Below are 6,306 nucleotides of genomic sequence, written 5' to 3' on the forward strand. Positions count from 1 at the left end.
TCCAACCTCTGTCCTTCTATCCTCCAGGCTTTCTCCTGCCTCCACTAAACCATCTACCAGGCTTTCTAGAATATCCATGTTCTCTTCCCTCAGCCTCTCCCATCCTTTTTCCCCCCTTTCTCCGGGCCAGTAAGATGAACACCAAGTGCCATCAAAAAAGGGAAAAAAAATGGCTGCCTCCCTAGCCCGCCCCCTCCCCCATATTGTACAGCGCTCCTTCTCAGCTGATCTTCCATTGGCCTCTCATTCTCCTCCCCAAATGAGGCCCAATAGCCTTATCTTGGTGGCTGGGAATGGTAGAGACGCCATGTCGGACCTCGCTGTCCCTCCTCCAGGAAATTACGTTTTGGAGAATAAAGACAAATTAAAACAAAACTTTATTGTAATGTGAGCAGCAACACCGATGGAGGAAAATACAGAAAGAATCAAAGTAAAAAATTTCCCTAAAACAAAAATATCTGTAAAATATTTACATCATAGAACATATATAACATTGTATACATGGAGCCTACGGGACGCGCCCATCACCTGGACCCTGCGCTACATGAAGACGCAGCGATCGCTGGACCCCCCGGAGGTGTGTGACCCGCCATGTGTCAGGGGAGGAGCCGAACAGAGGAGGGGGGGGGGGCCATGTGAATGGAGCTGGAATCTATCAAATAGAGGGGAAAATCTGACAGGAGGGTGTGGGTTGTGTTATTGCTTCTGTGTGCCAACCTACCCATCCTCCTCCGATTTGTGCACCAACCTACCAAACCAACCCCCCTTTCTCCGATATGTGTACCACAATGACCCTCCCCCCGATATCTGTGCCCATCTACCACACCAACCCCCTCCTCTGATATGTGTACCAACCTACCCATCCTCCTCTGATATGTGTGCCCATCTACCACACTGGCCCATACTCCTCCAAAATGTGTACCAACCTGCCACACCACCCCATCCTCCTCTGATATGTGTACCAACCTACCCGAGCACCCTGTCCTCCTCTGATATGTGTGCCAACCTACCCGAGCACCCCGTCCTCCTCTGATATGTGTGCCCATCTACCACACCGGCCCATCCTCCTCCAAAATGTGTACCAACCTACCCGAGCACCCCGTCCTCCTCTGATATGTGTGCCAACCTACCCGAGCACCCCGTCCTCCTCTGATATGTGTGCCAACCTACCCGAGCACCCCGTCCTCCTCTGATATGTGTGCCAACCTACCCGAGCACCCCGTCCTCCTCTGATATGTGTGCCAACCTACTCGAGCATCCCCGTCCTCCTCCGATATGTGTGCCCACCTACCCGAGCACCCCGTCCTCCTCTGATATGTGTGCCCACCTACCCGAGCACCCCGTCCTCCTCTGATATGTGTGCCGAGCACCCCGTCCTGATATGTGTGCCAACCTACCCGAGCACCCCGTCCTCCTCTGATATGTGTGCCAACCTACCCGAGCACCCCGTCCTGATATGTGTGCCAACCTACTCGAGCACCCCGTCCTCCTCCGATATGTTTGCCCACCTACCCGAGCACCCCGTCCTCCTCTGATATGTGTGCCAACCTACCTGAGCGCCCCGTCCTCCTCTGATATGTTTGCCAACCTACCCGAGCACCCCGTCCTCCTCTATGTGTGCTAACCTACCTGAGCACCCCGTCCTCCTCTGATATGTGTGCCGAGCACCCCGTCCTGATATGTGTGCCAACCTACCCGAGCACCCCGTCCTCCTCTGATATGTGTGCCAACCTACCCGAGCACCCCGTCCTGATATGTGTGCCAACCTACTCGAGCACCCCGTCCTCCTCCGATATGTTTGCCCACCTACCCGAGCACCCCGTCCTCCTCTGATATGTGTGCCAACCTACCTGAGCGCCCCGTCCTCCTCTGATATGTTTGCCAACCTACCCGAGCACCCCGTCCTCCTCTATGTGTGCTAACCTACCTGAGCACCCCGTCCTCCTCTGATATGTGTGCCAAGCACCCCGTCCTGATATGTGTGCCAACCTACCCGAGCACCCCGTCCTCCTCTGATATGTGTGCCAACCTACCCAAGCACCCCGTCCTGATATGTGTGCCAACCTACTCGAGCACCCCGTCCTCCTCCGATATGTTTGCCCACCTACCCGAGCACCCCGTCCTCCTCTGATATGTGTGCCAACCTACCCGAGCACCCCGTCCTCCTCTGATATGTGTGCCAACCTACCCGAGCACCCCGTCCTCTGATATGTGTGCCAACCTACCCGAGCACCCCATCCTCCTCTGATATGTGTGCCAACCTACCCGAGCACCCCGTCCTCCTCTGATATGTGTGCTAACCTACCTGAGCACCCCGTCCTCCTCTGATATGTGTGCCAACCTACCCGAGCACCCCGTCCTCTGATATGTGTGCCAACCTACCCGAGCACCCCGTCCTCCTCTGATGTGTGCCAACGTACCTGAGCACCCCGTCCTCCTCTCATATGTGTGCCAACCTACCTGAGCACCCCGTCCTCCTCTGATGTGTGCGCCCACCTACCCGAGCACCCCGTCCTCCTCTGATATGTGTGCTAACCTACCCGAGCACCCCGTCCTCCTCTGATGCGCACGCTGACTTACTACACAAGCCCCTCCTCTGACATGTGCACCAATCACACGGACCCGTCCTCCTCTGACATGATAGGAGGGAAGCTCTGATCACATTATACGGAGCCGGTGACACTTTGCTGTAGATTTATTCTCATGGCAACCAAGTCACTATTCCTGAGATCTACAACACCCCTCCCCCTCTATATGGTGGAGTCCCGACACCGTACAAATGGGCCTATTTATAAAGATCGGGGAGATAAAAGCCCCTCCCCCCACTAATCATTACATATCTGACAAGTAAAAAATAAATGAAGCTTCCTGGAGGAAAGTCTCTTCTCCCCTCCCCCTCCATACATGAGATAGAAGGGACTGTTATTTGGGGTAAAGGGGGACTCTGGGAAGAAATGACAGAGGATGCGGACTGTTGGTAGTATGGCGGTATTAAAGTGGAGTTCCACCCAAAAATGAGGCTTCACTTCCTGATTCCCTCACAGGAGGATGGCGGCGGGGCAGCCGAGAGACGGGTGATTGCTCGGCTTCGGGTGCCGACATCGCGGGATCCCTGGACAGGTAAGTGTCCATTTATTAAAAGTCAGCAGCTGCAGTGTTTTTTTTTCGGGGGACCTCCGCTTTAAAGCTGGAATGTAATCCGCTTCTATTTTACCTTCCCCCGACTCTCCCTGGGAAGCTCACAGTGTGCGGAGAAACCAGAGCAACTTCACTACTGTGCAAGCCGGATATAAATCGGCGGGTTCTGCAACAGTTCTATCATTTGTTGATCCCGCCAGTAGATCTGAGATTATCCCACTTCCTATAAAAGGCCAAACTGTCCCACACAATTGGCACTTACAGGAACAAAGGGAAGGGGAGGGGCTTACAACTGTCAGCTTTCAATCATATTTTTTATTTTTAATGAAAACTGTTTTTTTTGTAACAACTTAAAAAGTTACCTGGAGTTGGACTTTAACCACTTGCCGCCCGCCAATGACAGATTGACGTCGGCAAAGTGGTTGTAGAATCTTGGCTGGACGTCATATGACGTCCTCAGGATTCTGAGCCGCTGCGCGCCCCCGGGGGCGCGCATCGCGGCGATCGTTGTTGCAGGGTGTCAGTCTGCACCGATCCGATGGAGACTCTTTACCACGTGATCAGCCGTGTCCAATCACGGCTGATCACGATGTAAACAGGAAAAGCCAGTAATCGGCTTTTCCTCACTCGTGTCTGTCAGGCTCGAGTAGAGGAGAGCCAATCGGCTGCTCCTCTGACAGGGGGGGGGGGGGGTTTGTGCTGATCGATTATCAGCACAGCCCCCCCGAGGATGCCCACTGGACCACCAGGGATGCCCACTAGACCACCAGGGATTAAAAAAAAAAAAAAAAGTATGCCACCCTAGACCACCAGGGATGAGGACACAAAAAATGGATGCCAATCAGTGCCCACAATGGGCATCACTGATTGGCAGGCATTGTTTGGCACTGATTGGCATCCATTAGTACAACACATACGATAGTGCCCATCTATGCCGCCTATCAGTGCCCATCCGTGCCGCCTATCAGTGCCCAGCCATGCCGCCTATCAGTGCCCAGCCATGCCGCCTATCAGTGCCCAGCCATGCCGCCTATCCAAGCCCATCCGTGCCGTCTATCAGTGCCCAGCCGTGCCGCCTATCCGTGCCCAGCCGTGCCGCCTATCCGTGCCCAGCCTTGCCGCCTATCCGTGCCCAGCCGTGCCGCCTATCCGTGCCCAGCCGTGCCGCCTATCCGTGCCCAGCCGTGCTGCCTATCCGTGCCCAGCCGTGCCGCCTATCAGTGCCCAGCCGTGCCGCATATTAGTGGACATCAATGCCACCACATCAGTGCCACCTCATCGGTGCCCGTCAGTGCAGTACCATGAGTGCCCATCAGTGAAGGAGAAAACGTACTTATTTACAATCTTTTATAACAGAAACAAAAAAAACTTTTTTTTTTCTAAATTTTCGGTCATTTTTTTATTTGTTTTTAAGAAAATAAAAATCACAGAGGTGATCAAATACCACCAAAAGAAATCTCTATTTGTGGGAACAAAATGATAAAAATGTAGTTTGGGTACAGTGTAGCACGACCGCGCAATTGTCATTCAAAGTGCAACAGCGCTGAAAGCTAAAAATTGGTCTGGGCGGGACGGTGCGTAAGTGCCCCCCGGTATGGAAGGGGTTAATTTGTCTTTTACCTAGGAAAAAAAAAAAAATCAACCTGTCCATCTAAGAGTCCTATGACTAAGGCTATTCCCGAACGTGCAGGGGCGGACTGACCATTGGGACTCTTCGGCACTGCCCGAGGGCCCCATGCCACTAGGGGGCCCCATCAGGGTTGCCAGGCTCATTAAAACCAGAGACAGTATGTCAAAATCTGTGTTTTTTTTACATCTGTCCCTGATATGTCCGAAACCGACATGCTTTTGATGCGAAAATACCGAGATTTTAGCTGCCCCGCCTCTGCACTGCCTCCTGGCGTGGTGGTCATCTGTAAGCCAGAGGGGCCCCATAATCTTCTATTGCCCGGGGGCCCCATAATCTTCTATTGCCCGGGGGCCCCATAATCTTCTATTGCCCGGGGGCCCCATAATCTTCCATTGCCCGGGGGCCCCATAATCTTCTATTGCCCGGGGGCCCCATAATCTTCCATTGCCCGGAGGCCCCATAATCTTCCATTGCCCGGGGGCCCCATAATCTTCCATTGCCCGGGGGCCCCATAATCTTCTATTGCCCGGAGGCCCCATAATCTTCCATTGCCCGGGGGCCCCATAATCTTCTATTGCCCGGGGGCCCCATAATCTTCCATTGCCCGGGGGCCCCATAATCTTCTATTGCCCGGAGGCCCCATAATCTTCCATTGCCCGGGGGCCCCATAATCTTCCATTGCCCGGGGGCCCCATAATCTTCCATTGCCCGGGGGCCCCATAATCTTCTATTGCCCGGAGGCCCCATAATCTTCCATTGCCCGGGGGCCCCATGAGTTGTCAGTCCGCCCCTGCGAACGTGTCGCATTATTGTTTTGTTGTCACTTTGATGTACCAATAAACGACACTTCAAGGACTACAGTTTTGCCGGCTCTTCTTACTACCATCTAAGAGTCCCCCGTCTACAGGGTGACAACCCCGCTCTGCGATTTCACCACTGAATGAACCGTGTTGTCACAGGAAGTAGAATAGTAAATCAGGGGTTGACAAATTTGCTTGGAATCTAGGAGCCAGCTAAAAAAGTTAGGAGCCAGAAAACGCGCCCCGTCCCGACGAGCTTGCGCGCAGAAGCGAACACATAAGTGAGCAGCGCCCGCATATGTAAACGGTGTTCAAACCACACATGTGAGGTATCGCCGCGATCGTTAGAGCGAGAGCAATAATTCTAGCCCTAGACCTCCTCTGTAACTCAAAAAATGCAACCTGTAGAGTTTTTTAAACGTCGCCTATGGAGATTTTAAAGGGTAAAATTTTGTCGGCATTCCACGAGCGGACGCAATTTTGAAGCGTGACATGTTGGGTATCAATTTACTCGGCGTAACATTATCTTTCATAATATTAAAAAAAAAATGGGGATAACTTTACTGTTTTCTTATTTTTTTATTAAAAAAAAGTGTAATTTTTTCCCAAAAAAGTGCGCTTGTAAGACCGCTGCGCAAATACGGCGTGACAGAAAGTATTGCAACGATCGCCATTTTATTCTCTAGGGTGTTAGGATAAAAAATATATATAATGTTTGGGGGTTCTAATTAGAGGGAA

At 52.5% G+C, this 6,306-nt stretch overlaps 1 long non-coding RNA gene across 4 annotated transcripts; it reads right to left on the reverse strand.

The window, feature by feature from the left end:
• Positions 1-637: 637 nt before the first annotated feature.
• Positions 638-3,064, reverse strand: LOC120944311. 4 transcript variants are annotated; one of them, XR_005750383.1, is made up of 8 exons: positions 2,541-3,064; positions 2,145-2,420; positions 1,990-2,029; positions 1,807-1,846; positions 1,692-1,731; positions 1,509-1,548; positions 1,087-1,246; positions 638-1,006 (listed from the first exon to the last, which is right to left on the reverse strand). It is a non-coding gene; the product is annotated as an uncharacterized LOC120944311 (long non-coding RNA). The 4 variants fall into 4 exon arrangements; XR_005750385.1 differs by having other exon boundaries at positions 638-1,246; positions 1,509-1,552; positions 1,696-1,731; XR_005750382.1 differs by having other exon boundaries at positions 638-1,246.
• Positions 3,065-6,306: the final 3,242 nt, after the last annotated feature.

Source organism: Rana temporaria, chromosome 6, assembly GCF_905171775.1.
Source record: "Rana temporaria chromosome 6, aRanTem1.1, whole genome shotgun sequence".
In the NCBI taxonomy this organism is placed as follows: domain Eukaryota; kingdom Metazoa; phylum Chordata; class Amphibia; order Anura; family Ranidae; genus Rana; species Rana temporaria.